Source organism: Stegodyphus dumicola, chromosome 1 (genome assembly GCF_044657685.1).
Source record: "Stegodyphus dumicola isolate Sdum_Otavi_A_Nest chromosome 1, ASM4465768v1".
In the NCBI taxonomy this organism is placed as follows: domain Eukaryota; kingdom Metazoa; phylum Arthropoda; class Arachnida; order Araneae; family Eresidae; genus Stegodyphus; species Stegodyphus dumicola.
Window position 1 is genome coordinate 235,681,046 of NC_140768.1, and position 23,098 is coordinate 235,704,143.

General features: G+C 32.6%; 1 protein-coding gene and 1 long non-coding RNA gene across 5 annotated transcripts in view; one reads left to right on the top strand and one right to left on the bottom strand.

Annotated features, from left to right (window-relative positions):
• Nucleotides 1-23,098, bottom strand: part of LOC118185484 (uncharacterized) — a 68,281-nt gene that overhangs the window by 35,598 nt on the left and 9,585 nt on the right. Inside the window, exon 1 of one of the 4 annotated variants that reach the window (XM_085826536.1) lies at nucleotides 21,424-21,903. The exons of 2 other annotated variants lie outside the window; for them this stretch is intronic. The gene's annotated coding sequence lies outside the window, so the exon portion shown is untranslated. Of the gene's footprint in view, nucleotides 1-20,444; nucleotides 20,539-21,423; nucleotides 21,904-23,098 lie in introns of those variants that run through there. One more of the 4 variants, XM_085826529.1, reaches the window with a different exon arrangement.
• Nucleotides 1,919-8,340, top strand: LOC118194635 (uncharacterized). Its single transcript, XR_004759120.2, has 2 exons — nucleotides 1,919-2,324; nucleotides 7,779-8,340. It is a non-coding gene; the product is annotated as an uncharacterized LOC118194635 (long non-coding RNA).

The window sequence follows — 23,098 nt, forward strand, 5'->3', positions numbered from 1 at the left end:
ATCGCCCCCTTAATCTGGACAAAATTTGCGTTTCTTTCCCCGAATGACCGAATTAGGGTGATCAAACATGCGCGCGTCTCTTCACTTAGCCAACAACCGGACCCCCGATCGCCAAAATAGAATGACTTACATTGAAAGTTAAGTGGCAACCTCTGACCTTCCTGTCACGTACTTCCTGTCCTAAAGGTCAATTGCACAAAGAAATTTCTTCTAGAACATTCCAAAGGACAAAACGCGCAAATCATGACTTAGCAAAATTACCTTCCTTCCCTGCTTCTTTTCACAATGAATCAAGCTTGGACAAAAATTGCAAATAAAAGGAAAATAAATAATATTCTTTGAAACTAAATAATATTCTTTGAAACTAAATAATATTCTTAGAAGCATCTGTTTTCCCCCAAAATTAAAGCATTAAAATAAATAATTCAAAATCAAATAAAATTAAGGCTTTCTTAAATCAGAAAATCATTCACCTAGTTTTTTATAACGTGATCAGACAATTATCTACACAACAGTTCTTATAAGCAGTTGTGGGACACGTAGCTGTGTTAGAACAGACTATGAAAACTCAAAGTATCTGAACATAACTGCGAATCAACATAACCGCCATGTCAGATGATAAAGATTTTAGAGCATTCATATTTGATTGCATAAAAGCGCATCACTTACGACGAAGTTTTGACCTTCTACACTCGAGCATACCACTCAGAGTACTAATACTGACCAGATTTTGTGCTCAACGATTTTCATTGCATTTTTTTAATAGAAAATATTCTTTTTTGGCCAACAATATGATCCCCGCTTATTAATCCAGGTGGTCAAACCCATTTTCGAATGATAAGTTTTTTTTGGGGGGCTTCGTCGTATTTTTATTCAGTTTTTTATTTCATCATATGGATGTTTTAGAATTATCTGAAAAACTGCAAAGCACGTAAGGGCTATTTTTCTAAAATAAGGACTTCTTTCGTGGATGACCTTTTATAGAAATTGGCTAGCTACATATGAAGAAATTCCGTAAATCCTCACGCAGCCAGCCCGCTCGTTAAGATGAGAACTGAGTCGAACTACCAGCGATGAATATTTTAACGCTCGCCGCTAGTGGCCTCTTTAAAATTATGAAAATTATGAAAAGCGAGGATTTTATCGAGCTCTGAGTTTAAAATCTAAGAAATGCGGAACTGAAGTTGAAAATCTTCAATTTTAAAAAAACTCGTTACACGATTATTTTTCCTTCTATATAAGGCAAACCTATTTTTGTGATAGGTTCCTAAAATTTTTCTTCTTTAAGAGTATAGTATAAAAAGCATTCTAAACTGAAAAATGTTTTAAATTTAAAGAGGATTTCAAAATTTAGAAAAGTTATTTTGACGATGTTTTCATATTGAAGATATGCTTCTAAAAACACTCGGACTGTTTGTGGGTTTTTGTAACACGACTATCTAATTGCAGTCACAGATTCAGAATAAATAAATAAATAATGCGTTGCTTCAACAATAAATATACAATTTGAGGAGATTTAGTTGCATTGAATTAAATTTATTTGTTAGATATGCTTTTGCGATTTAATTGATTTTCTTAAAACGTAAACTTCTTCCCACTTTTTCCTGAGGATTGCATTTTACAGACGATGGCATCTTAGAATAGAAGAAATATGATAATTAGTCTTTAAAATTCACGTTAAATGCACTAAAACCAAACATTGATGTTCAATATTTAGTTCGCATTTGCCAGTCCCATATGATTAACTGAAATTAGCAATCAAAAGAGCCTTGTTATAAAAGTTCTGATATCATTTCATTTCATAGTGTGTAAGCATGATTAGAAAGAGTTGATAATTCTTTGAGTGTTATGCTTCTGAGCGAATGAAAACCGCCACGTTGCAATATGTCTGAAATAAATTTCATTTATCACACTTTAGCCCAAGCTTATCTAAGCAATGACTACAACGAACCTATGATAAGTGATATAAAGTATCGGTACATATGCGTCTTATCTGAAGTCCTAGTTTAGTTTTGTAGCTTGAATTGGGAGTTTCAATATTTATAGACTTTTATATATATAATAAATCTTCCCTTCTTTTATATTAAGTTTTAAAGGTCAAGAATAAAAAAAAAAATAAAAAAAAAAAAAAAATTCCGAGTTATATTTGCAATGGACCTATTTTAAAATGGAATTCAACTAAAATTTAGGGTATAATCTTATATAACTATGCATTCTTTGTAAAGTGCATAAAAACTAGCTTTAGATGGAGGTTTTTTGAATTGCATACCTTCATAAATTAATTTATTTTTACAGATCACAATTCTGGAAAGAAGAAGGAAAATGTGAGTATTTTTGCTACAATTTCTTTTACTTCTTTTAGTCATTCTGATTTAAAAAAAAAATTATTATTGTAAAAAAGAGTTTTAAATAGTATATCACAACTCAAAATTTACAATCACGAAAGAAAATATTTTAGTGATTTCTGTGTCTATAGTTGAAAATGTACATCATATGTTTTAATAAAACTTTTATTTGAAGTGTTATACAAAATCAACTAATTTTTAATTTTATTCAAATTTTTAGGATAATTAAGAAATTAAATGTAGAATTTGGCCAAAAATGAACAATTTGACAAAATAATTTAGCATTTTGCTTCATCCATTTTGGTTTTTATAATGCCATATAAACAACCTCGCATAATATTTACTCGAGTTCAGATTTTTTTTCCTACTACGAAAACAAGCCTATAATAGAGACTTCAAACTGAAAACTGGATAAGCAGTTTTATGTTAGACATTTGGGATATGAAATTATAAATTTAAATTTTATATCATGATATTTTTCAATCTCATTTATCTTGTCATACATATTTCTTTCGAACGTTACTGAGGCATTTATATTATGAAAAATAGGTTTGTTAGCATAATGTTTCAATAGTTTAGTAAAGCTCTATTGAATGTTCTTCAGCTTCTCAGGAGTAAATTTTTAACTTTGCTTACATCTGCTCTGTGAAATTTTTTAGATTCCAATATGCTCCTTTTTGTTTCAATATTTGGTGAAGTTTCCTCACATGAATATTATTTCCATAGCCGTTAAAATATCTTCTGAATTTATCCTGTCTTTAAACTGATCGAAAATTTGGAGGGCGATATGTATCTTCAGTCAAAGGCATCCTTTCTTTGTTTAGAACCATTTCTGTCTTTTTGTGGCATAAAATTTTAAATGGCCGATAATATCGGCATAAAATTGCGAGAATGGTAATCAGCTGCTTAAAAGCTAATCTCAGAATGAATAAGACAACTTTCACTTAAAAATGTTGCATCAAAAATGTTTTCGACGATGTATTTTAGGACAATAAAGATAACGACGGCTCAGAAGAATCAGACTCTGAATGTGAAGTAAATTCTGATATTAAAATGAAGATAAAAACGAAACAGAACTAGTAAAGATTCAGAAGCTGAAGGCGACCGCGATTAAAAAGTAGATACTGAAGACTCACATTCTGATATCGATTCAAAGTGAAATGAGGAATTATATGCGTATAGATAAATGAGAATTAGTTTTATTGGTCAATCGAATTTGTTAAAATATTTATTTTAAGATTCTACTTGAGTTTTATAAGGTATTTCTTCCGCCTTCTTGGTCGTGGTTCGATGCCTTCGTGGTTCGATTCTCGGCGAAGGCGCTGCTCATTTTTCCTCTCTCCTGCGTCGAAATTACCTCATGTCTCTACAAGTTAATTGATTTGTCATTGGATCAAAGGTTCAATTTCATGTTTTTCAGATTAATATTTGCTTATATGGCAGATTAGAATAAAAGATATCAGTTAATATTATAATACTTTGAACGATTTCTTCTTAATGTTCTAATTTTGAAATAACTGAAATACAAAGGCATTGATCTAAAAACTGTGACTGTACAGTTATTAACCCCAAAGGAGCCGTTAGTCTCGAAATCGAATTTTGCGTCGAATCACTATAAATTCATCGTTTCACTTTTTATTCGACCCTGTTGCCATTCGGCAAAATGAAAGATATTGTTCTTCCAAACTGAATATCTCTACAATGGATTAACAAACTAAGATATTTAAAAGCAATACAATAATAATATTCCTCTCTTGCTATACAATAATAATATTCCTCTCTTGCTATACAATAATAATATTCCTCTCTTGCTTTTGAATCGGATTTATTTAAAAAAAAAACAAAAAAACTGAAAGCTTTCAGATTTTATATTACGCCTAAACGGGCTTTTTTTAATGTTTTGTGTATTACCTTTATTTACTAAATATCATGTTCTTCGCACTTAAGTTACTTCGACCATAAAATTCAATTCAACAGCAATATCGCAAAATAATTTTAAAATGAGCATTTCCGATACACAGTCTCACGCGCTGGAGATAATTTTTTTTTCGTACAGTGTTACCCCTGCTCGCTTTAAAATTGTTGAATTTGTTAATAAAAAAATTTGTTAAAATTTTACAGAATATGAAATCGATAACAAAACAAATTCAAAATTAGGGCTTACAGATGCCCACATTCGGTGGAGGATTACGTTATTCAAAATCTGATGGCTCTAGGTTGTTTAACACAATGCGAGAAACATACATACATTTATGCAGATTCTTCTTTATTTAATTTCTTTAAATATGACACAGGACGATAATATTTGGTGGCAACAATTTGAAAAATTAATCGGGCATTTATAGTTTCCAACGTAAAACACCAAAACGAAATTAATAGCTCTTCTGGGCTAACACCCTTTGAGATAAAAATGCATTCATTCATGATCTATCTCTCTAAAAATATTCAATATTTTTATACAATGAAGTTATATTTTTTTATTATTATTTATTTCCTATTTTGTGAAACTTAAATGAACTTTGGTAAACAGACTTAACAATCTGAAAGCAAGCAGTGGCAACATTATACTAAATAAAACATTTTTATCTCCAGTGCGCGAGAGTTCTATCAGAAATTCTAAAGCTGTACCGTGTTTATAAATATTTTGTGAGTTTGCTGTTGAATTCAACTTTATGTAGTATAAGTGCGAAAAACGTGACATTTAATAAGTTAACATAAAAAAGTTAATAATAAAATTCCCAAAAAACAAGTTTTGCAAATAGTCTTACTAAGAAAACTGAACATTGATATGATTAGGGTTTATACAAAAACCGGTTTTGGAATTCAGTAGTTCCAAAAAACCGATTTACGAAATTTTGTCCAAAAAAATAGAATAGAGAAAAATATATTATTTAATTTTATAAAATAACAGAAAACAAAATCAATATCAAAGTCAAAATATATTTCAAAAAATTAAGGATTACATATACATATTACTTACACAAAATAACGAAAACTCAAACAATAATTTCAAGTAATATTTATATTATTTTCACCAATTTTAATTTCTCCTAAGAAAACAAGATTTTAAAAAACATAAAATATCCAATGAACGGTGGCTAAGTGTCGTTCTTATTTTGGACACAATATTGCCGTGAAATTGAAAATACTGGTTTACTAGCTACTGAGCTTGGTTTTATAGTTCTCCAGAGCAACAAATCTAAGTTTTTCTGTTCGTGGCCTCAAATAATGAAAATTCAGTAATCAATGTCGTTGGATTTGTAAGTTTTTCTTCAGGGTCTTCAAGAAACTCATGAACTGGTTTTTTCCACGGCTTCTTAAAAAAAAAAAAAAAACCATTCCTCTGATGAGTAGTTTCTTCGATTTGCTCTTCATCAGCATCGGTTTCCACATAAGACTTTGGAAATATTCTAGACAATATCTTTCCAGATAACTTAATAATTTCGGTTTTTGAAGCTAAAGAAAGTACACTAGATTTCTTCGCTGTAATTTGCAAATACAGCAAAAGAGTTGCTAATTCTACTTGTCTTCTTTTTTGAATTCGTTCTTCTAAAGCATATAATAATTTCGAACTTCCTTCAATGTTAACATTTTTTAGTTCATTTAACAGAAATTCAAATATACCTTCACTAGTTAGTAAAAATGTGTTTTCTGCCAGTTGCATAGAATGAATAGCAAATCAAATAAGTTTAAAATTAATTTTTACATAACAATACCAATTCTTGAAAACCGATTTTCGAATGTGACAACTTTGCTTTAAAAACCTGTTTTTTAAAACAGGGTATGATAAACTGAGAAAAGTCTCGAAAAAATAGAAAAATGTTATGCCAACACTTAACACTCCATCGGGAATTCTAAACGCGTGCTGCTGTTAAAATTGTGTTTTACTGTTAAATTGTGTATGGAGTAAATGAGACGAATACGATACTTAACAATAAAGCTAAATGAGGGAAAAGGAGGAGGGATTAGCAGGAATGAGTGCATCAGCAGACTGGTAGGCTGTGATATAACACCCAGAAACTTTCAAGCGTATTGAAGATATTGATTTTCGAAGCTGCTGTAATTCTTTGGAGATTGAAGTTGCGTATTTAGTTTTTAAGACGTGATTAGCCTAGATACAGTTATGTAAATAGGTTGTGCTTTTCTCTAAGGTAATTATTCAGAACCACTCTGTAAACTTTACAAAAAAATTTTACATATATTTAAAAGCGTTATTAGATTATATCAAAATGCTTATTCTCATGCATGCAGCACCACAACATTCAATTAAATTATTAACTTATTATTTAAAAGACAGTTTCCTTTCAAAAATACCATTTTTAGGCTCAGAAAAAAAAGACTCGAATTTTCCGCATTTCTGTATCACTGATATTTTAGAAAGATGCACATTTTAAAATTTAAACGGTTTGATTTTTTACAAAAAAATTGTTTTTTAACGACCAGTTACAAAACCAACATTTACAGCAAATTTATAAGAAGAGTTATTAACAGTTTTATTCAGACAATCGGAAGCAATATATTCATCTGCGTCTTTTACTGTTATTAAATGAGAGATTTCACAAAAATGATGTAAAGATCGTGAATAATAACTTTTAATTAGGAAGGTCATCAATTTAAACTATGATTACAAATTAAGTAATTCATTTCGATGAAGCCTAAATTTTGCATGAACTTGATATATTGAAAATGATTTTCGTTTTACATTGAGGAATTTGTGCAACTTAAGATGCTTAGTCTATTACTTTGAAGCAAGCACTCTGAGGCCTTTACCAGCTTGCATTTTGGGATCATAACTCGTGTCACCATGACTACAAAACATTTACTTTCACTTATCGAAAATTAGGCAAGTCGACCTTTTATCTGCAGCTGCAGTTCCTCTAGTTACACGTCAAATAAGCTTGAAGTTCTTATTTTATTGTAACAAACTATGGGAAGTGAGAAATTTAATTTAGTGGTAGTCATATAGCATAAAGGGTTGCAAGTATAAAATGCAAAACGCTTCAGTTGTTTTGCATTTTATACCTGCAACCCTGTATGCTTTAGGCTTCCTTCCAAACACCTTACCTTAGAAAATATCCTGAAAAAAGAAATTCCGTGGATTAATATCTGGGCTATGCAAGGGCCGCTCTCTCCTACTTTCGTAATATTCAGAAGATTGATGTGACGTAATATCACATCTCATGAAGCGAAACAACATTTTCAGTGTGGAAGTACTCTGTTTTGCTTGAACCTTAGAGTTACTTTGCCATTGTCAGGTGTCCAGACATTGATGGGCACCATCGACTGTTCTCCAACGCAGAGCCAATGGTTTCCAGTTGTCGGCTCCATCCTGTTGCATATTACACACAAAAATGTCTTTGCATCATCACCAGACTCTTGGTTTCTCCTATAGAGTAATTAGTTTTTTTTTTTTTTTTTTTTTTTTTTTTTCAGAAGACGTGAAAATGAGCAGTGCCCTCGCCGGGACTTCAACCTGGACCTCTTGAATACGCACCGTGTGTGCTATCGTTACATCACGAAGGGATGCTGGAAGAAGGAAGGAAATGCCTTATATACCACCCCTTTTTAAAGAGCGACTGTGGATTAGGAGAACCAGTCGCCAAATCCTGGTGGTGAGAAATTATTGTCCACCACTTTGTCATGAGAAAGAAAGTTACATTAGAAGACGATGAGGTTACTGAAATGATCTTAAAGCAGTCATTTCACACTAATAGCGGCATGCTATTCGTACAAATACGAAAATCGCACTACACAAAAGCTTTGGTTGACTGTATCTCCGGAATCACATACATGGTTTGTAGTGATACACCGCTTGCTACTGTGACAATTTATGGTGTGCAACTGACGGTTAAATATGATTTCCCAAAACCCATAGACCCGGCAGATGACTGATCTTTATTGCAGTTCCTACAGTACTTTGGTAGCATGTAATGGCATCTGTAGCAAGTAATAGTGATTGATAATTGGAATAATAAAAATATTAATTTTCATTTAACTGCCTTGCAAGTTATGAATCCAGTGAAACTGGAAATTTTTAGACTGATTTTATTTTTATTTCTCATTCTATAAACACCGTTTTAACATCTTTTGCTGTTTTCATCATGTAGAATCTCATGCCATTTTGAAATCTTAATGTGTTGTAGAGTCATTAGGTTATTTTGAAGTAGCAGACGTGAAAAATGTGCAATTTCCTCACTGGGACTCGAACCTGGACCTCTCGAATACACGCCAAGTGCGATAATCGTTACATAATGAAGGCATGCAGAAAGGAGACAGAAAATACCTTACATACTCCCCCTTTTAAAGAGCGACTGGGGATTAGGGGACCCAATCACAAAATCCTGGCGGTGAAGAATTATCATCGAGCACATTTCGGGTGTCACTGTAGAGTCATCAAGTTTGTTTGAAGTAGTAGATGTAAAAAATGTGCAATGCCCTCGGCGGGACTCGAACCTGGAACTCTCGAATACGCTCTGAGTGCGCTGTTACACCGTGAAGGTATGCATAAAGACGAGAGAAAATAATTTATATCTAAAATTTTCGAGGCATAATTACATGACTGTAACCCAGATTTATGATCCATATATCCATATATCATGAGAACATGCCTCACTGACATGTAGTTCAAATATTCCATCACTTCAAAATCTTCATCATTCACTTCTATGTATGCAAGAGATCGCTGCTAGTTCACAGTTTATTTTATGACCACCCCTGTATGTGCACAGCAAAATCGTAAATGAGAGATTTGCTTGATGTTAAGATAGAAAATTATATTACAAGCTGGCGAGGTATCCATTTCAGTATATTCAAAATATAATTAAATTTATAAAAATAGAAATAAATGGGAAAAGTTTAGAAGTTTTCCAATGGAAATAAACTTGACCAACAAAACATTAGTTGATTTAGTAACGACAGAAAGATTTTTAAAAAAATACCTTATAGGGACTTATTGCTCCAGAAATTTTATTAAGCAGTTAGATCGATGAAATTCATTATAAAAATTGTTTAAATTATCTGATAATATAAACTATGGAAGTTGTCAGAATCAGATTGTTTGATTATACACTGACTACCAATAAGTATTTGGACACCTGTGATAGAAAAGAAAAACTAACTTTATTAAAAATCAATAGTTGGTAGAGCCTCCACGAGAGGTAATTACAGCGTGGACCCTCCAGGGCATACTTTCCACAAGTCTTTGTATGACAGCTAGTGGTATTTTCTTCCACTCGGCTTGGAGAAGACATAGAAGTTCCTTCACCAATTTTGCACAGGTAGTGCACCCCTGAATTCGGCGATGCAACTCGTTCCAGAGGTTCTCGATAGGGTTCAGGTCTGGACTCTGGGCAGGCCAGTCCATTTGATGAACTCCATTGGCACCATACCAAGCCTTGGTTAACGTCGAAACATGACAACTGGCATTGTCGTCCTGAAAGTATCAGGGGACCAACCCGTAAAACTGACACAACGTAGGAAGCCCATTGTCATCCAAAATAGTGCAGTAGGTATCGGAGTTGAGCTTACCATGAATGGGACCAAGGGTCCCAGCCCATACCAGGAGAAACACCCCCAGACCATAATTCCACCTCCGCCGAACTTGACTGTTGGCACAATGCATTCTGGCAGGAGACGTTCTGCAGATAGACGCCAGACCCAGACCCTGCCATCCGAACGGTAAAGGGTGAACCTTGATTCGTCACTCCAAAGAACCCGTTTCCACTGATCTACGATCCAATTTCGATGTGCTTTGCACCACATTAACCGAGCAGCGCGGTTGGACTTTGTGATCAAAGGCTTATGGGCAGCAGCACGACCATGAAAACCAACAAATCTCTCATTTACGATTTTGCTGTGCACATACATGTGCTTCCTTACGGATGGTATTCATAGAAACAATACTCCCGAAAGCCTGTTGAAACTTCTCGCGGATGAGGGCCATCGGTTGGGTGCGGTTCTTCCGAATTTCTCTGGACAGCACTCGTCCGTCTCTATCTCCCAGTTTCGTTGGTCTGCCGACTCGGGGCACATTCCGACAATCACCGCTCACCTTCCACTTCTTAATCACATAGGCCACTGTCGATTTTGGGTACTTCAGATTGCTAGATATGTCCCTTAAGGATCGGCCACATTTGTGATACCCGATAATTATACCTTTCTCGAAATCAGAGAGCTCCGAACTGCGAGGCATCTTGCATGCGACTAAAGCCGAGGCTGTTTCCTACACGATATATACCGGCGGAGTCCGTGAGGTACCTTAGGACCGCAGATATCGGCATTTGCATAGGTGTCCAAATACTTATTGGTAGTCAGTGTAGCTAGACTTTGATTAATACCTAAGTCCGTAAAGCCCTGTCCAAATTTTAAGGCTTCCCAAATCCTTCTATAGTGTTTATGATTCTTCTTTTTCTTCGTGAAAACAAAAACGTAGGTGTAGAAGTGCATGAAAATTATTACTTTAATACAGTCATCTGCTGCTATGTTCTTAGCTTCTGTAGCCGACAAAGCAACTATTGCTTGTTTCTGAGTCACAAATTTCTTCTACACAGAATCACTTATCCATTAATATTTCTGAGTGTTTCTTTATCACCTGCATAATCTGCTTCTCGAAAGTTTTATATTGTGTATTATTTATTCATATTCAAGTATTGTTTTGAGCATTATTTCATGTTTTCACTGTGTCACTGCAATTTTGCCTACATAATCGAGTATTGTATTGTACGTCTTCTAAAGTTTCTATTGTAAATTGTGCATGCCTCTTCAAGCTGTGCATATTTTAAAGTAGTGTATGATTTTTTTTCGGATCTTTCCCTATCCTATGTGTGTAAAAAGTATTTTATAGTTCATGCTAACTTCAAAGGACTTCTCCAAGCTCCGCCCATGATTTGTTCTTCTCATCATACTTGAAAAGTTTATATCATTGTCGCTGTTTCAAAAACAGAACAACTTCTTTGTTGTGCTTATTTCCCGCCATTTGGATTAAATTTCACCCACCTTGAGGTTAAACCCCAGTGTGATTGTTGTGAAGGGGATACTCAGATAACCAGCACTTGGTGAGGTTCCTGAAATCGCATTCGCCAACTTGGGTAATAGGCGCCAAATAGTGGGATGAGTGTTTAGGTTGCTAGCTCGTATGTTAACTATAGAGGAAAGAAAAGAACTAACTAAGATAGGGAGGAAAGAAAGGAATATTTTCTATCTATCTTCAAATCTTTGCATAACTGTATTTGCAACAAATGCATAACTGAAATACATTCGCCAACTTCATAAAATTGGGTTGGGGACCACCAGTTTGAAACCACTGTTTTAGACAACGTTCAAATTGCACATAAATAATATTTTACGATTTAACTTTTCATGGAATAAATACAAACAGATTCAATTAACCTTATCCTATTCTATTTGATTGGTCTCTTTCCGAAATTTAAACAATTGCATGATGCCGTGAAAAGCCATAGAAGCACTTGTTACAAATTTTGTTTCCCTGCAGTTATGCAATTCAGGATTACATTTCTTTGTTTACCTACATGAAAACTATTTTCTCACTTAAACAAGGAAAAAAGGGATAAAAATAACTCTCTTAGCCTTATTAAGCGAAATCATGTGCATAAAAGAATCCGGAATGTCCAATATAAACCGGACTGGATAATGACTGAATAGCATGGAATACATTTCGAAGATGTAGTATTGTTGTGAAAATACACTCTTTTGCAAAACCATCGAAGCACCATGAAGGAAGTGGTTTTTCTTGATGAAATTGAATATGTGTATAGCTCAGATAATAAAATGATTTAAAAATTAAGGTCATAGTACCTGTTCACGGCTCACAATCATCCACTGAGTTTTCAAATTAGTAGTTGGTTGAACCGCTCCTGGCGGAAATGTATGCTTGAATTAGTCGAATCAAGGAGTAATAGAGGTTCCTAATGTCATCCTGCGACATATTCTGCCAGGCATTCATCAGTTGTTGCTCCAGATCTGCAATATTTTGTGGTGCCCGAATCTGGCCCCAAACATGCTCGATTGGTGAAAGGTCTGGCAGCACGGAGACATTCCAAGATATGCGAGCCGTATGTAACCTGGCATTATCTTGTTAGAAAATGTCCCCAAAATGACGTGCCATGATTAGTAATGCAACTAGTATCGATATATCGTTGAGCTGTTAAAGATATACTGAAGATGACTAAAGATGACCTGCTGTCATAAGAAATAGCGCCCCATACCATCACACCAGGGGTTATGGCTGTATGCATTTGTAAAACGAAAGCTGATTGGGACCGTTGGCCCCGTCCTCTCCAGACACGAACACGAGGGTCATCTGCTTCAAGAATGAAGCGGGATTCATCGCTGAACACTATACGATGCCAGTTTGACGGCAGCCATGATGATCGGCTGCGACACCGCTCCAGACGCCGCTGTTGTGAGGGCAAATGTCTTGAAAATTTTTTCTTGTCCGTTGAATGAATACCAATAGCCACAGAAAATGCTTTCAATGCCGCGCGACCTCACCCATTTTTCAGAAATCTATTTACAAGTATTTTATTTGCAATAAAACATTTAGATTCTTTTGCACATGGGTTATAAATTGTTGAACTGAACATCTTACACAATTTGCAAATGACTTTAATCTTAGTTGAATACCCAAACATTCCCTTTGAAACCACATCTAAAGAATAATTGTAGCATTCATCACATTTAATATTATGCAACAGAGATGACCACATTTCGCTGTTCATTAAAATATACGAACAATTTTCTCTCTCTCCCATTTTGACTAGAATTTGAATGAAGACTGAACAGCTGTTTTTAGCTTAGTTGCACTTACACTCACTTTGACACTCACAATTGATTCTGACGCTGGAATTTCACCACTTGTCATGTCCTCTAAAGAAGATTTATTTTTAGTGTCAGTAATTTTTTCTGCCGTAACATCTACAGATGGCCATCTACGACATTCACGAGTTTCTTTAGACGGCCTAGTTTACAGACACACAGACACAAAAAGCAAGCACACAGATGTCTTGTTTTGCACCCGCTAAGTCTTTCTGCCCAAGATTCACACAGAAACCAGTTACAGTTACAGTTAACATGAAAGGTTTGCTCGTAGTAAAAAGTATTAATTGCGAGAATTAAAGTACCGCAAAATACTGTTTATCAAATATTTACCTTTTTACAAACATTTAAATGTCCCTTAAATGTCTGTAAAAAAGTAAACACACATATTTAAATGCTTATAACGTCTTTAAAAATAATTTTATTCACAAGTCTCTTTTTGTAGACGATAGAGTTAAAACCATAGAATATCATCATATTATTTTTTTCCTAATTTTTGGTCAGTTTTGCTTATCATTGTCCACTGTCTCCATTAAAACAAGAAAGAGTATCGTAAATTCCAAATTTTAAGGTTTGCAGACACACAAACACATGTTTTGGCACACCAGCCCAGATTCATTTGGATTTCGTGGTTTTCTGTGCAAACATTTTCTCAGGAGCTCAGGTTTGTCAAGACTCTAAGTATTGGGTTGGTGACTTCCATTACTGAAAGTGGAACATATGTATGCTTGGTGTGGTCTTGCGTTTCACCTTTTGCTTTGGCACGATGAAATCTACATCAACTTTCAGATCCAACTAGATAGACCATGATTTGTATTTTCATTGATCGACAGTCGATGAAAATATTCACACAAGCAGCTTGATGCATATTTTGAAAGAATCCGACATGTCTTCTAATGGCCAGTCATAAAGTCTGGATCTTCAGAATAATATTGCCAAGTGTTTCTCAGAATACTTTTTCCTTAACTCATCTAAACGACTTCCCATTCTTTTCTGAATGTGACCAATGCAGTATCTATAATTTCCTTGTAAACTTTAGATGACACTAAATCTGAACCCTTTTGAGTCACCATTACTAACATATTAGCTATATCAGACGTCATACAATGTTTGACATCAACTGAAAATGTCTTTGACACCACTGAGCTCCATTCCTCCACTTGCTCGGCTGTAATTAACTGTACAAGTATTCGAGTTAAGTGGCTGGTATTTTTTTTTGGGGGGGGCACTTACAACATTTAGACGTAATTTCTGTGTCTGTCACTTTACCTGTATCAACACTTGTTGCTGAAACAACAGCTTTATGTGATATCTCTTTGTTACAATACACAGATCTGTTATCATTATTAATTGATATGCATTCTTCACCTGCGTCTTTCATTTGTTGGGCGCAAACGTGTTCTGAAGCAGCAGTCGAAACGTTAATGTAGTGGAAAATTTTGTGGGTTGAGGTGATAAATTCATCACTTCATACAGAATTCTACCAGCTGTTCTACCTTTTCCAATACTGTAAAGAGCATATACAAATCTCATGTTTAAATCAAACATAGCTACTTTTTATTCAGTGTTTTCTAATTTATCAGTACTGAAAAATTTGAAAGAGTTTCTACAATTTGTGCAAAATATTTGTAATTCTGATGCAAGCCCTATTCCCTTTTTCAGTTGCACAGATCCATTACAATTTTTACAAGCATCAGATTCATCTAAAACATTCTGCAGAACATTTAATGATAAAATTTCATATTCAAATTCTGGGTGTTTTGTCAATTCATCGTACTGAATGCATTAAATGTCACTTTCCGTCACCAAAATTTCACTTGGCTCAACACAGTCTCACTATCTCTGATAACTGGTTTTCCAATATTTTTAAAACAAATGCTTCCTTCGTGGTATTCTAAATTAACGAATTAGCTATATAAAAGCAGTACAATATTACTTACTAGCAGCAGTATAAGTGTATCAGCCAAGATACGAGAGAAATTCAGAAAAAAAAACGTACGAGCAACAATAAAAATAATGTTACAGTTAACTTTACTGCTGCCACTTCTTCAATCATAAAGAAGTAGAAAAAGTTCAACAAAGATAATGATATATGTAGAGCATTAAATGAACGGCTATGTTGGAAGAGAGGTTTGTTTACTTTAACCAGCTCTTTAAATGGTGTATAAGATGTAAATAAAGTTCTTTGAGAAAGAATCGCAAATTCCAATACTTCTGTTGTTTTGATAAACAAGAGTGATACATCTTTGGAAAGTTAAAAGTTCAAACTATTTAATCCAACTTAAAAAAAATCGATTTTTTGCCCCAATTTCACTTACCTGGTCCTCTTAATGATGTATTGTTTACAACAAGACTGCATAATTTTCAAACACATCTTGTGGTTGAAATCCTGTTGCAACAAATCTAGCTCTGAACTGACCATCTCTTTTTATATTAAAAGTAACTTTACTGCTTAACATTTGTCATGACAACACTGAAGAGTTTTCGTACTTTGCTGGTAATTTTCTCTTTCTTTATTTTCAACTTCTTTTTTTTTTTTTTTTTTTTTTTTTTTTTTTCGTATTCATTCTTTTTATTCATTTCTAAATCATAGTGGAAACGTTTATTCTCATTCTTTTCTAAAATTTCATTTTGGTTTGCTTCTCATGTTTTTATATTTCGGTATTCTTCGTTTATGATTTTAAAATATCGCCAGATACAACATCTCTCGATATATTTATTTTTCTTACAATTCTGCCTCATAATAGTAATGTTTTCCATATCCAATAAAAATGTACCTTTCAGCTTCGTGAATCCAGCTTTTTTTTTTAATTTGCTTATTAACTTCAGCAAATGCAGTACTTCCAAAAATGTTCAATCCTAATAAATTAGGTCTTAGATTTAGCTAGATTAATTCATTGTATTTTTCTGTTGGCATTGTACTAACTGCTTCTGTTAGGATATAGTTTAAGAAATAAAAATGCAGTTCGAAGACCTTCTCCTCGTATCTCTTTTTCCAGTTTGGTATCTTTCAGAAAGTTCCTTGTTTTTTACCCTAGTAATGTTCGATTTATTATTTCCGCTTTTCTACTTAATTTTAGTGAAAAACGAACAGTATAATCTAAAATGATACCTTTCATTTTACAAGAAATTTTTAAATTTTCCTCCATTTCCAGGCTTTAATTTTGATACTTTCATTTCATTTAGCTTCTTATTTTACTGACGTTTCATACTTACCTTCTATTAAATATACCATTACAAATATTAAATATACCATATGTGTATAGTCATATAAAAAGATGGAAAATATTTCTTCTTATCTAAAGTTACTAGATCAACTTTATCACATATATCAGTTTGAATTACTTTTAGAAATCTCTTAGCTCTCGTTCTTCAGAATCAGAAGGCAATTTTTTTGTTGTCTAGCTTGCAAACATCTCTCACAGAGAGAATCATCCTTTGAGAATTTTCAGAAATCTTCATGTCGTTAGATAATAAAATATTTATATATTTATAACCAAGATGTCCTAGACTTCTGTTATATAATGCATTGTCAGTGCCCCCTTTCAGCTTAAGCTCATGCATTATGTAATTTCTTGTTAAAATCATATTATATAAATTATTTTCATTTCTATATCCTTGTAAATTTTTTTAATTTCTTTTTATATTTAAATTTTACTTAACTTTAACTTCATCATCATTATTAGTTACAGTTCATACTGATAAAAAGTTCTCACTTAGCTGTGGGACAAGACATAATTCAAAACACATTTATGAATTTTTACTTTATTTTACATAGACTGAGACGTTTAGCTGAAGAAATTTCTGACCTAATATTTTTAGAATTTGTTAACAGTACACCATAGGTTAATGATGTACACACACACACACACACACACACACACACATATATATATATATATATATATATATACCGTATATACCCGCGTATAAGTCGAGATATTTTGGACAAAAAAAATACTTCAAAGTGGGGGTCGACTTATACGCGGGTAAAAGAATCGGAAGTTCAAAAATTTCTTTATATAATGCAGTTGTTTTCTTCCCGCACTCAAATTGGACGACTTATCAAATAATTCACTTACTTGAAGTAATTTCATGACTTAAATTATGTGGCGAACTAATCACAGAGTTTCATACTTTAACTAGAGTAAGTTTCGATTAAACCAAAGAATTTTCGGTTCCCGAACAATAAAAAGCCCGATATTACATTAATTGCTCAGTGGGTTAAAGATGCTTGGAACGAAATACCCTCTGAAATGATTACAAAATCATTTAAAAAATGTTGTATTAGCAACGAACTAGACGGCACGGAAGATGATGCTGTTTTTGAAAGTGAAAATGACGACAAAGGCTCTAGTAGTGATTGTAACAATACAGAGTTCGAGACTGAAAATATGTATGACGAGCCAATGACGACAGAAGAGTTCTATGAAATATTTGGCGAATCTAACCATGAATCGGACGTTGAAGGATTTTGATTTTGTTTATTTACCTAGGTATTTTTTATCGTATATTTACTTTTTTTTCTCACATGATTTTGAATAAATGTAGTACTTAAAAAATTTTTTTCGAAGTTTCTCGATCGATTTCGGAAGTGGGGGGTCGACTTATACGCGGGTTTCTTATTTTCTACGAAATTTTTATGTGGAAGGGGGGTCGACTTATACGCGGGTATATACGGTATATATATATATATGTATATATATGGTACAAATAACAAATATATATGTATATATATATATTTGTTAACCGTATGTGATGATGAACCTGAATCAATTACCCAACTGCACTTCTTATATCATTATTAGTCCTTTAATTTACACTTAAAAATTATACTTGTTGATAATTAGTACTAACCTAGGAAACAATATTTATCCTTATGATTACTTTTCTTACATACTTTACTAGACTGTTTATTTTAAAAGAATTTTTATCTACAAGAATTAGCTGACTGGCCAGTTTTCTTACATTAGAAATAACTCTTCTCAGTTGACTTTTTTTTATTACATTGCATGCATTGTAATAAAAGAAATTAATTCATTAAACATGCATTGTAAATTAATTCATTAAAGTTTTATTTATTGAATTCGTTAACGTTTTGTCAACAGTTAGCATTGACTTCCATGCACTAATGAAATATTTACACTTAACAAACAAAATTACCAAAATTTAAAAAATTACCATCTTTATTCAATTTGGTATTTCAAAGATCTCAGCCTATAAACTTGTGATTACACTTCACGAGCACAGGAGGTTAATCTATTCTTTCTTCATATTTTATATTAAAAAATCTCGGGTGCTGTAGTATTGTTGATCAAAATCTCTTTCATATGAAAACCATAATGTATCAAACATATCTTTTGAATAAATGCAATTTAATATAAGCACCAGAAAACCTTTATCTGCAGTAGAAAGTATATATTTTGAAATCCTTGTCTAATGTTTTAGGTTTATCTTAAGTACCACAAATTTTACTACCCTGTTACTATGTTATGAAAATAGATAATTTAAGTATTATCAATGTTTGAAAGTTCCAGCATATTTTAACTTAATTCAGAAGTCAAACAACAAAAATCAGCGTTATGTTTACAAAGTTAACGCTGATTTTTGTTGTTTGACTTCTGAATTAGTATTTATTCGGCGTGTTATTGTGTCTTAATTAATATTTTAACTTCTAAATACATCTAACATCATTTTCATTCACAACCATTTTGCTTCTTTTATTTATTTTAGAAAATTTCTATTCACATTAAATTTTCAAAAATAAATATAACTCAGTTATATTATTTGAATCACGGATGTCTGCTAGCATAATGGTAATTTTGTAAATCATATTAGTGTCATATATTTTATTTTACGTAATAGCATCAAATAGCAAAACCAAAATTACTTCTTAAATAACAGAGAAAGAATTAAAACACTGAGCAGTAATCACTGTTGCCATTCACTTATAAATAACCGCATAAAAAATTAATCCTCAATAGTCCTAACACTGTACAGTTCGCTCATATGCATCCCGACATATGATCATAATCATGAAACAACTTTTTTGGATGAAATATCCTGACACAACAGTGAAAATGTGTTCTCAAGAATATCCTGATATTCAAGAGTAAAATCGTTTACCTGTGATATTCTCAAGTTCGATGGGAAGGAATTAAATAATCTTTCTCAATTTGTGTGATATGTAATATTCTTACTTCTTATTACATTAAAATTTTAGTAATAAATAATATCTAATTATAAATGTGCACTGAAAAAAATCTGATTATTACTTGAAATTATTTTTGTTTATTTCAGTGAAATTTTGCATGATAACACTAAAATACAATTAAAATGTTCCCCAAAGCAAATTGTTTTTTATAATAAATACAGTACTCATTTTGAAATTTGCACCTCTATGAAACATATAAAACACAATTTAAAACTAGATTTTATAAAAGAGACGTTCTTACAGTATTTCAATAGAAGCATAAATCCAAAATTTGACGAGTAATTTTCAGGTGTAATTTTTTATTTATATTTATGGAAATCAAATTAAATTAAATTTTGAAAATTATGACTTTAAAAGTATAATATTTAAAATTATACATAGAATGTAATAATTTTTTGTGTAATTTGAATGTAATTAGAAATGTAATAATTTTGGAATTTCTTCGGAGTTTTTCCCCATAAAGAAAAAAATATCCTTATAAAAATTTTCAAATTGATGAAAAGTAACTTTATGTTAAACATTTGTTGTTTGATGTTCATGAACCATCAAAGACATGCTGCTTATGTCACATCAAACCCCAGCAGTACATCAAACATATTTCCAAACAGCAAAAACATGTTTGATGCAGTGCAGTTTATAATTACTTATAGTCCTTTTTATATTATATTTAGTTTAAATTACATTAAAAATGAACATTATTTTAGTTGTTTTAACTAAACGTTTGTTTGTTTAGTATTTTATGGTATTTTTATTGCTTTTGTTTGTATATCGGTACCAAAAGCAAATATAATGCGAGTGAAATAATCTATTGATGTAGGGCATACCAAATATTTAAACATGCCTTTCAACTTATTTCAATATGTAATTCATAGAATTTCTTCAAATTTCAATAACAAAAACTTAAATCCTCTATTAAGGCTATAACTATCTCACGCTGACTTCTTGATGGTCAAATTTTATATAAACTGAACAAAAAGTAATTTAAAAGTTCAAACTAATTATTACTTACTCCCAAATTTAAATATATTAATTATCACTTAAGAGTTCTTTACCTTCTGAAATAATCTCACTATGCAGATCAGAGAAGTAATATTCTTCACTTCAACACTTCGCATGCAATTTGAAGCTTCTATAATTTTACGCCGGAAAACTGCGCATACACGTTGCCAGATTATACTACACCTACTCGACTAAACAGTGCAGCTTCTTCGAAATACAGAATTGTCCAAAATATTCTTTCAATTATAATAGCCTTTTATTGCTTGCAATGATTTTCTTCATATCATAGGGAAAAAAAGTTCCTTAAGAATTTTGTATCTCTATTTTAGTTTAGTGTTTCGCGGTTAAGTTGTGCTGTAACCTGCAGCATAAAAAAGGCTTAGCCGGAAAAAGTTCGATTTCCTTCTCTCTCTCTTTTTTTTTACCCCGCCGTTAAAATTCATATGAAAAATACTTTTTTTTCTTTACCTTCTGAAATTTTTCTGACTATAGTATACCTTTACTTAAGCTAAGACTGATTTCTCGTTTTGTTGGCATAAGGACTTGGCTAATTCAAAACAAGACATACATATAACTTTTTATCGGACTGTCGGGAAAAATCTGTTGGCTTTTCATAAGATCAAATGTTTTACTTAATGTTTACTAAATGTTACTTAATTGTTTTATATAACAAGATGCCGTGAAACTTTCCAATCTATTTATGATGTGATTTTATCAGAGTATTGGTCCTGCTCACAAATATCACGTCCTAAATAAGCAAAATCTGTACAGTATTTCAGTACGTTCTACCTATTGTACAAATTAGGAACTTCATATGACGTTAATGCCACAAAAGTTGCATATGGAAGAAAATGTTCTAATTTAGTACTTACGAGTTATTCATGGAACTGATTTGCATTTGTCTCTGCAAACTTTATATAGTTTTTCTCTTTTATTTAAAATTTATTGTTTTTTTTTTTTTTTTTTTTTTTTTTTTTTTTTTTTTTTTTTTTTAAATTATATGTTGTATATTATGTATTAACTTCAACTCACGATGCAGCTCCAAGCGCTCCTATCGAAGAAACTGCTACTGCGCATGTGACAGCTGGTCACTCCTTCTCCCTTGCACCTCCAAGCTCCAAGCTGCATCCGACTTGAGCTCTGATGCATCGTCAAGCGTCCATAGAGACCTTATCTCAAAGAGCCGGAAAACGTTGTGCAGGTAGTACGGGTAGCTCGTTATTCTCGAGATAACAGAAGAACCTATAGGACTTGGGAAGCCTGACACCGTAGTCTCTCTGTGCGAACTGAGATCTTACAGTCTCAGAGGTAACATGCTTTATAGAACGTTCCAGTTATATTTTAGTGGCATTAAGCACAAATTTCATCGGAATATGCAAAATTAATTTCAATTACATAACAGGAAAGAAGATCCTTTAGAATATTCTGTCATTAGTAGAGTTCAAAGCTTCCCTGTTAGGTAACCCTGCAATAGTACAGCAAAATGGCAACTGGCTTGGAAAAACGCTGTTGATATTTCATGAGACCAAATCATTTATTGAATGTAGCCGGAACTTCAGTAAAATAATGCCGATCTAAGGAAGCTGTATAATGCATATTTGAAATTAAGGGTAGCTGTGGGTATGTAACAAAAACACGCCGGATCAGAAGAAGAAGACAATTTATGAAAAGAAATTGACTCGATTTGGGTTTATTCCTGTTTGTGACTATCATTATGATGCTTAGGAATAGTCGGAATTCTTGGCCAAAAATAATTTCCTTTTATCTTGTTGTCTCTTAGCAACTATAGATACGCTTTAGACTGCTATCAAGAAATGATGGTTTGGGAGGTCGGATATTACAGCATTTGTCTGCAAATGAAACTTAATGTTTCAGCGTTAATGTTGTTTGTTCTGTCAGTGAGTATTCGAGACTATGGAATTTTATATTGAAAGTAAAATGATAAGTTTGTTTTTTAAATGAGATAAGCTTATGTTAGGAAAATAATTTACTCCATAATGAAACTTTCTCACTTATTTCGGCGCTTATGATTTTTTTGTTTTCGTCTTTGTGGATAGAAAGATTTAATGTTACAAGACAGCACACTTCTAGATTCAGACTGTTCTCGCTGTCTGCCAGTCAGAAATTCTAAGAGCTCAGTTTACAATCGATTTACTTAATTTATTATACATATATTTTACACATTTACATTCTTTCCTTTCATTTAAGAGTAATTCCTAAATGGATTCTATTTGTTTTTCAAATCAATAATGCTCCACCAGCGGCCAAATGGTTAAGGCTGCTGAATTTTCGGAGTTCGACCCAGGATTGATCTCAGTCGAACGGGCTGGATACATAGTTGCTCTTCGTGGTTTTCCCATGAGTAAAGGGAATACCAGACAATTTTCCCTAGAAATGCCTTCCCGACGACATCTCTTCCTTTAAGAAAGTAACCGTCATGTGCTTTGCCATAATCAAATAACCTAAATCGTATCCTGAAAGTTTTTTTACATTTTTAGAGAAAGATATAATTTTTAATTTTTGTATAAATTGTGAAATTTTTGAGAAATCTCCAGAAAAAATTCGCAAAAATACTTTCAATTTGTAAGTATATAAGGAATAAATCAGAAGGTGAAACAATCTTGTCGTTGGGATGGTAGATAGATGTCTTGAAAAATTTATTTTGTATCGAAATTATAGTATATGGATATATAGAAATACCTTTAAA